Below are 15,833 nucleotides of genomic sequence, written 5' to 3'. Positions count from 1 at the left end.
AATAGTAATAAGTTAATGCATCTAGTTAATGGTAGATCATATGGTTACTGGGGTTATGTATCTTGCGGTACTAAAAATTTAGTCTATATTGCTAATTGTACCCACTGTCCTTCATTCTATGTTGGCAAAACCAACAGATTGTTGAAGGAATGTATCCTCCAACACTTGAGTGACATTAAAAGGAATATGGAACATAATGTACTATCTGAGCATATACAGATCTACAGAGAACTTAATTTTCATTTAGGATGGATGTGTGCCACTCTAATCCTACAGGTGGATACATAAGGAACAATACGGAAGTCTTGGAAGTTAAATTGGTAGCTGAACTTAGAGCTGATTGGGAACCAGTCTTAAACACAGTGGTACCTTTAAAAAACGATCTTCAAAGGGTGGAAATTATATTGAAACCTGATTGGGGGTCATTGGAGGCATTGTCTCAGTCTCTGTTTACTGATAGGCTAGTTGGAGTTTAAAAGATCTGGGGCGAGAATATGTTTTGTTATACACTGATCTAAAGAAGGATTTATTATCCAAAAGTGCTTATCCTGTTTTTATTATTTTATTGCTGTGATTGAGTATTAAATAATTTTATGCTTTTATGCAAATTGCTGTTGTGGCCTGGCTATTGATTCACATTTCATTTAGGATTTTGTAATTAGGTAGCAGAAAATATTTTCTAAGACATCACCTCTTATAGAATCCTCATTCATTTCCAGCTAAGTTTTACTAACTGATTCTGTTTTACATAGTTGTAAGTAGTTGTTAAAGTAAGTGACATTCCACCTCTGCTCAGTCAGTAGCATTCACTAAGAATTTAAACTTTAATGGATATTTTCAGGAACATTTGCCTGAACACTGCTATGTAAGAATGCATAATATATCAAAGAAGCATATGAAAAAATAAAGGTATACTTACTAATCTGGTTTACTGTATGCAAGTCTGAGGGTAGAGGTATTCCTTCTTAGGTGTCTTTTGTAAACATTTTACTTTTTCATTGTGAAAATTGGATTTACCATACTTTTTTTAATTACATCACAAGCTTTCTGCTTACAGCAAGATTTTTTAGTATCATTTAGAAAGGGTGCAGGACAGGAATGCTACCTTCAGTGCAGAAGAATATATTTTTTTCTACCCCTGCATCCTGTCCAATGGCACTTCTTCCTGCACACCTTCCTCTTTTGTGATGAGGGCCAAACATCTCCAGCCCAGGTGAGAGCCCTATAGTGCATTCTTTCCATGGCTGGAGGACCTAATAATCTAATTTTTGTCTGAACAGGTGAGAGTCAGATGGTAGGGAGGGGGGGCCAGTCTTCTGTATCCAATGGGCTTCCCGCTCTGCCTTGAGTTCCTGTCCCCATAGCAGCTTTCTTGAGTTCCACTAATTATGCCTATCCATGTAAATTATGCTTGCCTCCATGTGGATGCTCATCCTCAGCTGCTGGGCTTGACCAGCCCATGCTGCAGCAGTGCAACACATAGTGCTCACCCAGATGTCACCCAAGCTATGAGTCAGTGCTGTCTAATACAACAAAGCACAAAAGTACCAGATACAAAGAACAACAAAAATGTTAGTAAAAACAAAGGACACACTAAGTTAAATCATTAAATGTAAATACATGAAAACTCTCTAGTTACACTCTGTACTCAGACCTGAGGGTACTAAAGTACTATATTTTAAAATAAAAATAGATTCTTTATATAACAATTTCTGTTTGATCCCCATATTCTTTTCATACTTAAAATGTACCGTCTCCAAAATACTACCTTTTAAACCTATCGAGTCAGAGTTATGATGCAATTAAAAATGCTGTCCAGTGGGGCTCTCAGCTCTACAATTCCTGATGTCTCTAACATGTTCTTGTAATCTTAACTTGAAAGTTGTTTTGCTCTCCCCCACATAAAAAAAGATTACATGGACTTCTTAATGCATAAATAATGCCCTCTGTGTTACAATTATGCCTCCCATTAGGTTTAAAAAATAAACCATTAATCTTCTGAAAAGTATTTACAATAAACCACATTGGAAAGTTTAAAAAAAATGAAGGATCTTTGAACATCGAGCTAGCTAGCAATGAAAAAACATTATGTACAAGCATATCCTTCAAATTTCTACAACTTTTATAAGAAATGCAGGGGTAGTTATACAGAACTATTGATAAATCCTTGAGTTATAACAAAAAAACAATAATACTTTACTAGAGAAATTAAACTTTTCACTAAAAATGCTGTATGTAGTCACAAAATATATTTTTCAGATTTATGCTATCAACTAAAATCCTTCCATCATTGATAAATGACATTCAATTACCAGGACTCTTCCAATCAGAAGGTAGACTAGCCCCACTTACTTTACTCAAGGCTTCCTCTACCAACTTATTGTCATAGTCTCTGGTTACAAACATAGAAGTTGTCCTCTGGGCTTCTTCAAAAGAAATCTAAATGATTATTACATAATCTATGTAACCTCAAAAATTCCCCATAGGGTGGTGCAGACAATAAATGAGAGGGTGATAGCTATAACCATGGAGAAATTGACCTCCATCCTCAAATTTTCTATACTCTGGGTTTTAATCTGACCATCCACACAACCTTCTAATTTCACATCCAAAAAAGTAATACTATTACCACACTGAAAACCATCAAAACCTAAAGTGAATCTATTAATTTGCAAATAATCCACAAACTCACAAACACAGTTAAACCCACCTTTGCATATAAAAATCAAATCATCAATGTATCTAAAAAACTTACTATAGTCTTACAAAAAATATGCTTATAAATATGCTTATACATATGCTATAATTGAAATAAACCCATTCAAAGATTAGCATACATTGGGGTGAAGGTGCCCCGTCATTGTACCCTGTAACTGATGATATATACCATTATTACATTAAAAAAATATTCACAAACAATAATGCAATATATTCAGTAATATGGTTAGAGTTATTCCCCAAAAAATAACAAAGGGTTTCAATACCAAAAGCATGTCTAATGTTAGTATATAAACTTTTCACATGTAATGTAATCCAGTACATATCATCTGCCCATTTAACATTAAAAATTTTCTCCAGAAAAGCTACAGTATCCTTAATATATGATGGAAGTTTCATAACAAAGGGCAGTAAATACTCACTCCTACATTATGTAAAAAGTACTACCTGTTATGGAGCATCCCTGTGGATTAGAAATATTTTTATGAATTTCTGATAAGGAATAAAGTGTGGCCAATTTACAGCCTTCTGCATCCAATTTCTTCTCAATATCAACTTTAGAAAAATATCCTAATCTATACCCTTTATGTAGCAACTCATTATATTTATCCAAGGCTAGTCTATAAGTATGTTTGTTAACTATTTCATGACACTTTTATTGTTAAGATGTTTATAACACATTTGTAAATAATTGTACATAATGCATTACCACAATTTTATTTCCTTTATTGCATGGCTTAATGACTCATTGTAGCTTACACAATGCTTATTACTCATAAACTCTTTGTATGCCATTTCGACTGCATAATGTAACATGGCTGAGAACTGTTGGATTCCTTCATGATGGAAAGGAGGCATATATATGTATGTACTTATTTATTTATTTTATTTATTTAAATGTGTTGACCGGGAGTGTCCAACTGGACATAGGTCCATTTTCAGCAGAGGCCCGGGGAAAAAAGCTCCACAGTAAAATAAACAGACAGTAGTTACATTGGATTACATAGCGATTAACAATTTAACATAGCAATTACTTACAACATATTTACAGATGAAGAACATAGTACATCAGTAGACAACTAGAATCTTTATCTGTGAAGTACATAACAGACATTAACAAATGTTACAATGAGAAGTTCCTGCTGTATAATAAGTACTAGGCTTATGAGCATCTGAGCTTGCTATAATCAAGGTAGTTAGTGGAGTGGAAAGAAAGGTAGCGGTTGGATGGGGTGGATGATATTAGAGTGGGAGTTGCAAGGGCATAGCCAGCATGTTTTTAGGTGTGCTTTTAGTAAAGTTTTGAAGTGGGTGCATGATGGTACAGAGGTAATTGTGGGTGGGAGTGAGTTCCATAATTTGGCTATGGCGCAAGAGAATAGTGCTTCACCAGCAGAGTTATTGGCTTTAGTGATCTGCAAGTGATTTTTGCTGCTGGATCTTAGTGGTCTGGTGGTACGATAGGGTAGGAGTAGATTCTGGAGGGCTGGGACATTTAGTGGATGGTTTACTAGTTTGTGGGTGAGTGAGAGTTGATACCACTGAAGGAGGTGAGGGAGTTCAAGCCAGCCCAGTTCAAGTGAGAGACAGTGGTGACTACAGTAGGATGCCCCTGTGGCGAATTTGGCGATTTTGTTGTAGCAGGTCTCTAGCTTGTTTAGATCACATTGCCTTAGGTTGGTATATATTGGAGAGGCATAAAGTAGGGTGGAGATAAGGTGGGAATTTGCTATTGAAATCTTTGCTGCTTTGGTGAGAAATTGCTTATTTCTGTGTAAGCTCCTAGTTTTTTTGTGGACTTTTTTTATGGTCATGGATATGTGAATGTCAAATTTTAGTTTATTGTCTATTTCCACTCTTAGCAATTTGGTGTGTTCAGTTGGGTATATAGTGGTGTTGTCTTTTGCTGTGATGTTAAAGTGAGAGTTGTTTTGAGTATGTTTGGTGGGTTGCAAGATGAGTAGTTTAGTTTTGTTTGGGTTGAGTATTAATTGGGCATCGGATAACCATGTTTCAACAGAAGAAAAGGCTTCCTGTGTGACTTTTTGCAGTTTTGGTAGGGACTGGGCTGAGCAGATGATGGTCGAGTCATCTGCGTATTGTATGAGTGTGCCATGTTTGGTGGCAGAGGCTAGATTATTGGTGTAAACAGAGAAGAGTAGGGGTCCAAGGATGGATCCTTGGGGAACCCCTACGGAGACAGGTAGTTGGGGAGATATGTCATTCTGCCATACAACGGATTGTTGGCAGTCAGACAGGTAACTCTGAAATCAGTTGGTGACTGATTGTGAGAAGGATAGGTTATTGAGGACAGAGATAAGTTGTTTGTGTGGGACCATGTCAAATGCTTTAGATAGGTCTAGGAAAGTAGCAGATTAGAGATAGCCATTGTTTTTATGCTGAAGGATAGTGTTAGTAAAGGAGAGTAAGGCAGTGGTGGCATGTATGTATGTATGTGTATATATATATATATATATATATATATATATATATATAAAGAACTTTTGCCTACAATATTAGTAGTATCAAACAAACAATATGTATTTGCTACAGAGCTATTCCGTAGGTCTGAATTACATGAAAAAAAATTTCATCTACATCATCAGAAAATTCATTAACAGAATCGAGTTCACTAGCTAATAATTAATTATTGTTGTCATTCTTTTTTTACATTAAACGAAGCTTACGAGCTAAATGAAAAATGTATTTCAAAGCATGAAGTCTCAGTAAAACTGTGGGCAAAAATTTGAGCCACATTTATGTACTGCCAGTTGTGTATAAGTCAATGCAGAACCAGATATATTAACAACTAGAGAGTTACTATTCAAACAATTAATCAACTTCAAATTGTTTCTAAAACAACTACTGTCATTTTCCTTTTTTTTGTGTTGAAAATGTCCTTCTCTGTTAGAGAAGTTACCAGTTTCATAATTTGTTCTTCCTGGTTTCTTATCATTGTACCCATTCTGTTTGCTGGCATAAGGACTCCAAAATCTTTGTTGGTGGTTTACTGGGTCTTGGGCAGGTGGTAAAGGAGGGAAAGCATGTTCATCACTCTCCCATTCAGTGGAAAAGCCAGTTCCCTCCAATGATACAAATGAGACTGCCTATTGTTTTTTACTACACTCCTGATGATAACATACACTGGACTGGCATCTCTTCTGATTAGCCTTCCAGATGAAGGCTCGACCATTATTATAATCACTGAGGTCTCATTTTAATTTGGTCTTCTTTCTATCTATAAATTCTTGTAGCGACACCATTAATTTTTCATTACTATCACCCCAATAGTTTTCTAAACGAGAGGCAGTAAGTTGAACACACAATTCCGTACATACAAAATTTATTTCTTCTTTCAACTTATACTGATTCACCCAGTCCCTCTACATCAAAATATTGACCCATTCTGACACACACCTGTGAACAGCAGCAATCCACCTCCTCTGGAACCTCTTATTATCCTTGTTAAATGGATCAGATGACATCAAGGGGCTTTTAAAAGCTCTTAACCCCCCAAGAGTAATGTGCAACTAAGTAACATTTTAAACCAAGAAGGTCCAAATGAACCGCAGTCTCTTTTTTGTAGTAACCGTTCCAATTTATCAAGCAGCTCCTGTGACTCTACAGGTAGGCTGGTAGTTGAGCACTGCCCCACAGTTAGGAATGGATTATCAGTTCTTCTGCCTCTTCCTGTTCAAACCTCTCCCAAGATTTAGGTGGCAGCTCGCCACCACAAGCATGATCTACACAGTCCACACTGTGATCTCCAGAATGAATAATATAATTCTCCATGGTGTATTGCGTCGGCTCTATTCCATCATCTCGGAAAATATGCAACAAACTATAAGAAGGTTCACTGGCCATAAGTATCTAATGCAAAAAAGCACAAAAATACCATATAAGAAGAACAACAAAAAGACCAGTAAAAAAACAAAGGAAGTTTCATAAATAACACGCTCTGTTAAATCATTAAATATAATTAAATTAAAAATCTGCAGTTATACTCTATATTCAGATCTGATGGTATTAAAGTGATATACTTTAAAATAAAAATAGATTCTTTATATAACAATTTCTGTTTGATCCCTATATAATTTTCATACTGAGGTATACTGATTCAGAGCTGCCTTTCCACCTATATGGTGGCAAGCTGTCAGTGGATCCTCAAGCCCATCCTCCCCAGCCTGTCCTCTCAAGTACACATGCTTTTAGCAGAGCACAGGACATCTGGATCATAGCCAAGGTATCATCCCTGTGCTGCATGGGACAGAATGGAAAGTTTTAATAAAATGTTTAATACTACAACATTAAGCAAGTGTAGTGTCTATAAAATGTTCCCTTTGAAATAGTTTTGCCACCTGACAATATGAAAATCCTACACTTACACCACAAAACATATGCAAAACATATGTCTTCATTTAAAACATGTGCATTAAAAGTTGCCTAGAGCCTTGTTACTGTCAGCTTCTTGTACTCATCGAATGGAGGTGTGACTAAATCATATTGTGGCTGTCCACTTACTATGCAGGTTTTCAAATTCACCAGTCTTTTAAAAGCACTGTCTTCACTGAAATATAATGTCATATATAATATAAGACATTTTGCATTCGATTAAATACATTGTAAATCTAAGCATGTCTAATTAATCAATTATTGCTTGCTTTCATATGAAAAGGATTGCTGTGCTTCTGAAATGTAGCTTCCATGGGATTAAATTTGACAACAGTAAGATGCTTTTCACAGCCCTTTTGGATGGATCTGTCGCCTATATTTGCTGAATGCTGTACTACTGTGTTTCTGCTGTATCACTGTTTCAGGGCACACTTATTCAGGTCTTCCAGTTCCATCCTGTCTCATATTGATTTTAACAGTGATCTGAGACAGTGTTTTGTTAAGTATGTTGAGTAATGTAGTGTTACTGATATCTACTATGCTAGGCTTTCTGCTTAACATAACCCAATGTAAAGAAATGAGAAATATGGGGGTGGGGAGGGGGTGGAAGAGAGAATGCTGTGCAAAACAGTGATGCTACAAACTGTCACATATCATTCATAAAACATAACAACAAATACCACAGAGTGATGGTGAGAACTCACTAGCAGACGTGCTGAGAAGGATTAGACACAAGAGTTTAGATTATTTGTATGGTGTATTTATATGACTACAAATATAGACTGTGCATTTTGTTTATATTTGAAGTCTTGTAACATGTATGTTATCCTTTCTGTCTTCCTTAAATGTGCAGACTACCTTTTACTAATCGTATTCTCCTCCTCTTGATTTCCTTTGCCTTATTTATTTAGAGTGTTTAATGTGAAAACCTTTTGATGTGTTGTAGTGTGATCTTGCCTTTTAAGAAGCATGTATTGGTTACATAACCCAGAGATCATTAATGAGCTTTCTACTACCAGTGATGTTGCCTTTGGTTAGGGTCACAGTCTGAGAGGGCAGCATCAGGTGTATAAGAGATCCAAACTGTTCACAATTCAACACCTGTTACACAATTTAAGGGAAGCAGGATACAGTGACTTTGAAGAACAGGGCCTATGCCCCTCTGTGAGCTGTATGGATTTTAATGTGATGAAAGTGTATCATTACTTGATTAAAATTCATATGTCAGAGGCTATTAAATTGCCATTACTAATTCATCTCTCATCGACCTGGAGGCACATGCTTTGTGCTAAGATATGCAGTATGCTTTTCAGACTGAGTGCTGGAAATCATAAACAATAGTTGCTGTGTTTATGAAGTAGGTTAAACTATGGCAAAGCATTTTTCTGGCATTTTCTCAACAAAGAGAAGGAGGACTGATGACAGGAGTGACCTGTTGACTTTACATCTTACTTGTGGTCTTCTGCACAGTAGCCTTTCAGTCTGTTTTGTAGGGAAAGCTCCCCCTGAAAGCCTTTTCATAGGACATTGAAAAGGGAATGCATATGGGAAGCTCACAAGCCTCCCCTCACCCCCCCCCCACACACACACTTTGAGGAGGAAAGTAAAGCCAAAGTCTCTTTATTTAAGGTTTGATCTTGCTGTCTAGCTATAAGAGGCATCCACTGGACAAATTGTCCTTTTTCAGGAGTGACACAGGAACACTATTTAGTGAAGTGACCTGCTCAGGGTCACTCAACAGGCAAATGAAGGTGGAAGAAATTAAATCCTCTACCATGGACACAGAAAGCAGCTTATTAATAGTTCAAAACATTAATCTTCTGCACAAGCTGCCAGACTATAGACTACTCATGTTTTTCTACTAGGTGCTTTATTCTACTACCCTTTTGTGTTCCAATCAAACATCTATCATCTTAGCTACATTTAAGTGATAAAAACTACAATAAACCTGTCTGTAGTGAATGTTTACTGCAACCTTTTGCTTATTTTTAAATAGTGAACTTTATCATAATACTTGCAAGTAAATATAAATTCTATACAAAATCTTTGCACATACATTGTATAGTCCTTCTTGTACACTCGGTTAATATCTTGTCTGTCAGTTTTAAACTGTGTGCTTTTTTATGTTGTATTTTTGACTGCACTAGAGCTTTTCATCTCATTAGTTTTAACAATATTTGCAAGCATAGATGTACAGAACCAGTATATGTTAACTTTGCTCTCTTTATGTTTTTGTTAATCATATCAGCACTTGTATTCACTGCATTTTCTCATAGTGGTCCAGTGAAAACAGAGTACAACTGATCTGGGCCCAGGCCACCCAGTTAATAAAGCCTAAAATAATACTAGCTAAAGCTGTATTTTCAAAGAAGCAAAATCTTTATATATCTTTTTCCCTACATCTGCTGGATGAATTTTGTGCAACATGACAAATGAAGTACTAAGACTGATCCTTTCGTAGACAACTTAATATCTAGCTTTCACAGTCCAAGCAAAGGAATGTGTCATGTCCATTTCAGTGCTGGGTCTTATCTGCACGAAGAGGACAAGGGAGTGACCAAATGAGGTCGCCATACCAACAGACATTCGTAGCGTCAGCGGAACAGTGCAGCTTAAAATAAGATTAATAACTAGATTATTGTACATGCAAAATGTCATAACAAATATCATACTGTGGAGATTTAGGATAATCACAGAGAAAGAAGTTTTGTGAATGACTGGTATGCCTACTGAAAACAGACTACATTTCCAAATTCTCTGAATACCACCCAGCTAAAGAAATGTAGACTGCAATAGCAGAAAGGTCACCTTGCATGCTTAATGCACCCATTTATCAGTATATTGAATATGCTGCCTCATACTTTTGCAATAAACTATTTATTTTCTCCATCCTTCATAAAAGAATTCTTACATGCTTATCTCATGCATGATTGAACTTGTCTGCCCTTGATTTTACTACTTACAGGCAAACTGATTCAGTAATTGACCACACTTTCTGTGAAATAATGTCTCTGTGTTTTCTTTTTACCTAGCTACTTTGTTTCTTTGGATTGTGTTCAGTGTTGTTCAAAAGATAAGCATTTGATGAAAATAAACAAACTGCTTCCCTGGCTGAGAAAATCAAGTACTACTTTTAAATCAGAAGATTAAGAAGATACCTCCTACAGAGCACATGAGGTAAGTTGTTAATACTAAATGGAAAAAAATGCAGTTTTTTTCTGATTTTAAATAGATTCTCACTGCTACAGTGGTTAAATTCTTATTATAGAGTATTTAAGTCCTGAAACTTAGAAGTCCTTCTCTCAGAATGTATACGCAATTGCGCAATATAAATTGTATGAAAGTGACAAAAAAGTCCCCACTTTGTAAATTTAAACTCTGCTTACTTTTACATTTTATTAAATCATTGCTACTTTTGTTCACATGTATCTGCTGTAAAAAAAAACAGCCTCTTGGCACTTATGGTAAAAAGAGTGACAATGGTACTGAAGAAGAATCAGTGGAACTTAATGGGAAAATGTAAACAAACATAAGCAATTTGCATTTCCTTGCTAAGTGACAAGCTATAGGATAAGTACAGCAGTATGCCTTGGAGCCCTCACAGCTCATTATCCTTCCTTCCACAAAAAGTACTCCTTTAGTAGCTCAGATTACTGAGGCATAAAATGTGAATGAAAACCTCATCCTAACAAGTCAGCTACCTTGCTTCCTAACAAAAAGACTAAGAGATACCCAAACAAGTGAATAAACTCACACCTACTCCTCCCCTAAACTATATCAGTTTCTGAAAGAAAAAAAAACACATTTGCTTGCTGTCTGACTTACAGCACACATTAAGAATAACAGAAACATAAAATCACACTCTCATCCCAAGTAATGATGCTCATATATGACATACACACAATATCTCAATATAAAATATGCATTGCAAATTAAAATGAGTCATGATGTAACTTAAAAGCTTTGCAAGCAGAGCTGGATCATGGTCAAATGGTGCCACAGGCAGAGGCAATGGACCAGGGCTCCATTCAACCATACCAGTATCCCTATATTTGTCTGTCACTCCCCAATCATCACAAAAATAATGTTCAAATTTATTGGTATACATACTGTTTTTTACTTTTATAGTTGCAACAATCATAGGAACTCTGACTCGGATTCACTTCACTTGTGGTATTGTGGGTTTATATTCTCATAACCATCTATAATACTATCATTGCATGTATTTAATAACTTGATTTGACACATACAAGAACCCTACTCAGTACAAGTATGGAACCACACACACACACACACACACACACACACATACACATATAGTGGAGGGATATGCAGACCAAAAAAAATCTTCAGAAAAAAATACAAAGGGATGGAACTCTGACTGTAGTCCTAGAGACTTGATTTTATTTAGTGGACCTAGTCTCTGAGAAGTTAGCTGGAGGTAGGTGGAAATGGACACAATTTTGCTGGCTCACCTATCCCAGGGTGGGAAGGTATTTTTGGTTGGAGCTACAGTCCACATCTAATACCAGTGGCTGCAGAGCAGTGGGAACATCTGAGGAACACTATGGCTGGTTATCTGCAGACAAGTTCCACACTGATATCACTGCTTGTCAGGTATGGGAGATGAGACCTATGCACAGTGCATAACAAAACAAAAACAAAATCCAAATTTCCCATGGATGATGGCTCACTTCAGCTTGACTATTGCCTCAGCTGGTAATATGGCTGGTCTGACTCATTTGTTCCCCAAAGAAGAGCGAGGAAGGGCTTGGTGGCCTGGTTAGGGATTCCCAAAAAAAGCAAACTTTTTATTAAAAGTTAAATGTGAAGGCATTTCCTTTTATATATATTCTAGATGAAGATAGAAACTACCATGGAAGAGTTTCCTTATCCCAGTGGCCTGAAGATCTGATTTCTCCTTTTCACATTAGAGCTATCCATGTTACAGAAGAAATCCTAACTGTTCCTAGGTCAGGGAATGACTCAGCACCACTCATCTCTTGCAGCCTTCTGTCATTTAGAACATTAACTATAGGGATATTTTTCTCTTTAGCCTCTAACCCCACACCTGGTTCCTGATGTAAGCACCTTCATCACTTAGGGGAATTCTAAGAAACATGTGCACTCATGCATATGCCCCCAGGGGCTACCAGTACTAGCTTCAGAGCATCAAGCCCATGTCTTTTCCATAATGGTCCTTGTCTGTCATGCAAGACATTGTTTGCATACGAACACTAGTGACGACCGGAAAACCACTAATCCCTCCGTGAAAGATGGAAGAGCCATATGATGCTCATTTCCCATCCTCTTTGCTAGGCTGTTCCAGCATCAAGCTGCTACTTGAACTCAGGTCACCCAGGGAGAAATCATGACTTTATCCCTCTGCATCACAGAGCTGGGTCTACCCACATGTGCAAAAGTGTTTTGGACTACTGATCTATGAAAATGTCTATACTTGGTATGGACCATTTAGAATCAAGTCAGTGCATAGTCTAAGATGTGATTTCTATGAGGACAGAATGGGAAATTTCAGTAACTTTGCAATGAAAGATAGCAAAGGAGAGGAGAGAAACAGGTTATACAATAAAATATTTAAATACCTCAAAAATATAATAAAGGCATGGAACATAAGTTGCATCTTTACATCAAAGGTAATATTAATCTAAAGAAATATGCAGAAATATTGCCTGCCCAAATTATCAAACGCCAAAATGATTTTATTGTAGTAATAATGACTAAAAACACAGATCAAGTTTTTTCTTTCTTTTTTTTGTTGGTTCACATAATCTTCCCAGTGACTTTCCCCTTCCTGCACCCACTTGATCCATTTGTTCCTTCGTCAGAGTGAAATCCATCCAGCTTAATTGTTCTCTGTTGAAGGCAGGAGTTGGGTATTAGGATGTAGGCCATAATACTGATCCTGCAGATTAGTCTATCTCGTCCTCCCTGGGAAGCTTACATGCTCTCCAATTGCTGCTTCTCCAGTGGTGCATATGCATTAATGTTCTCATGCAACCTCCCGTTTATGCTGCAAATCTCTATGCTGTGTGGTCACATTAGGCTTCTTGCTGTGGGTTATACACTTTTACTCCTGTAGGTGTTCCCAACACAATGAGCTGAGCTGTCACTTTACCCTCCAGGACATGACAGTTGGTTGAGCTGGCACTGGAAGCTCACTTCTCTCCTTACCCACCCAGTCCCCTCAACTAGTTGAACATGAATCACTAGGGTGCAGTCAGTCCATTATTCCTCCGCATCACAGAGCAGGTGCAAAAAATAGATCACATTTTTAAACTGTTCATGGATTTCTTCTATTTCTGTATCATGTTAAAATTACAGAGGCACCATAGACTGCTTTCATGATCATAGCAGAAACTATTGCAAAAAGGAGTAATTGGAACTACTCTGTGTTATTCAGGACACATCAAGGCTATCTTAGAATTTAAGTGGCCATTCAAAGCATATTGTTTACCTATCTACTTTCAAAATTACACAATTAATAAACCCTCTTACATATAACGGTGCACCTACAATAGGTCATTTTTAATCAGTTCTGCACCTTGAGAAACAAAATAAATTAAAAAGTAAGTAAATAAATAAATGAATGCATATGGAGAATGTCTGGTGTAGTATCTTCAAAGATTGTGGAGGGAGGTCATGGCAGTCTACAGGTTTAACACTGATGTGAAAACAGCAGCAACGGCGTGGTATTTATAAAATGCAGTCAATTTCTATTTGTACACATTATGTAGAAAATTTCATCTTTTGGACTAGTGGAATACAATATTTGTATAAGCAACAGTTCCTTTTGCAGAGTATTAAAAATGCGATGGCAGGCCAACCTCCCTTTTCAGAAAGGAGAAAATGAATAAGGTAATGGTTGTATAATATAAGTTGTACTTAGAAACTAAAATAAAATGAAGGATGGTAAAAGGTGATGTCAGAGAGATTTCTGGTGCAGACAATGGTATACCTCCTCAGTGTAGCAACCCACACTTCTCCCCTTTCCCTAATGTACAAGGTTATCCCTCACAAAATAGGAGTAGCCATGTAGGGTGGCTCACCATCCAACTTAACATTTTTGAAAAACAACAGGCCTTGGCAGCAGGTGGTTCAAGTTAGGCTTCTACACATCCATTTCAGTTCAAATAAGTAGTTATAGTAACTAATTAAATAAGAAGATCCACTCCACTCTGACTGAAAGAGGTGTAGAAATGGGTGTTACTCTCTTCCTAGTCTTTTAGTAACTTTTATTAATTGTTCATACATTATGCAGTGTTGAATGGCCTCTGCGACTTGGAGTAGAATAAGGATGGAGAGAAAGAGCTTGATATCAATAACCAGTCATTTACTTAAAGTAAAACTCCTTCTGGAACTCAAAATGTTTTTTTTTAATGTATCTGTGTTTTCTGAGCTATTTTAATACATTACAACATCTCTAGGTGCTTCTTATAAATCTTTAATATGTTTTTCCACAAAATGTCTTACATGGGCTCTGATATATTAATGTGAACTTATTTTAGTGATTTATTTTCCCCTTCCTAGAATCCATTTCAGGTCCCCTTTATACGAGACATTCTAGACAAAAAAAGTTATGTTGTCTTCCTAGTCCATTGAGATAGAATGGCAGCAGTCTTAAGTCGCAGGCATCCAACACACCTTCTGTAGTGGGTGTGCTTGCATTTTATTCCCGAATGACCATCATATACTTTACTGGGGTCTATATCAGTTCATCACAGCACAACAGGCTGACCGCTACACAAATCGAACACACCCAAGTGAGGGGCTTAGCCCCTCCACCCCACCAGTGTGGGGGGCTGTGCTCCCCACACTCCCCCTAACTGTATATACCAATTCCAAGATTGCACTACAGTGGAGAAAAGGGCAAGGTTGTACTGTAGGGCAAGTATTTACTTGCCCTCTGTAAATTCAGCAAATCACTGAAATGATTTTTGCTGAATGAGTGTCGACGATCCAGTGTTCACTGCAATTGCATTGCGATAAACTGATATAGACCCTTTCCTGTCAAGACCCATTTTAAACAGTTCAGACCAATTTTACAACTATAGCCAAAGTCAGTAGCTAAACAGCAAGCTTTTGTAAGATTTATTATTTTGTAGTTCTGTGCTGTGAGCACTGCCAGACTCTCCCCCACATTCTTCCTGAGCTGTCAAACCTAGCATTGTAATCCAAGAGCTGTTAATTCAAATAACTTGTTCTGCTACTCACCACACCAGTGTCTGCAGCAGTAGGAAGAATTTTTTTTTGCTATCCTTAATGTTGGAGAAATGTGTTTGCAAACACAGTAAAAAAAAAATGTAACTATCTGTTCTTGAATTTGTTTTAGTAGATTTTTTTTAAATGAGGCACAACTGCATTTGTACATTATATTTTCCCACTTCTGTTGCATTGCTGTCTTTTGATTTGCTATATTGATTGCATAATGAAGGATCGACAAGTCACTTGGTCAACATAAAAAACGTGCACCATGAAATGTCGAACATTCATTATATCCTATAAACAACACATCGACAGTCGGTACATTGAAAAATGAAGCACATTTCCATCACAATGCACTACCCATAGCATGAAAAAAGTTGGCTCAAATTTGTCTCAATAGTGGTAGTGTACAGGAAGGGCTTTCTTTAAAGCTAAGATGCATGTTAGGGTCAGGGGCAGGGCCAGGGTTAGGGTTAGCATACATTACTAAGGTGGAGTAA

This window comes from Protopterus annectens, chromosome 1.part1, assembly GCF_019279795.1.
Source record: "Protopterus annectens isolate FY-2018-M chromosome 1.part1, PAN1.0, whole genome shotgun sequence".
In the NCBI taxonomy this organism is placed as follows: domain Eukaryota; kingdom Metazoa; phylum Chordata; order Ceratodontiformes; family Protopteridae; genus Protopterus; species Protopterus annectens.
The sequence above is the reverse complement of the archived record's forward strand: the minus strand, read 5'-3'. Positions refer to the sequence as shown.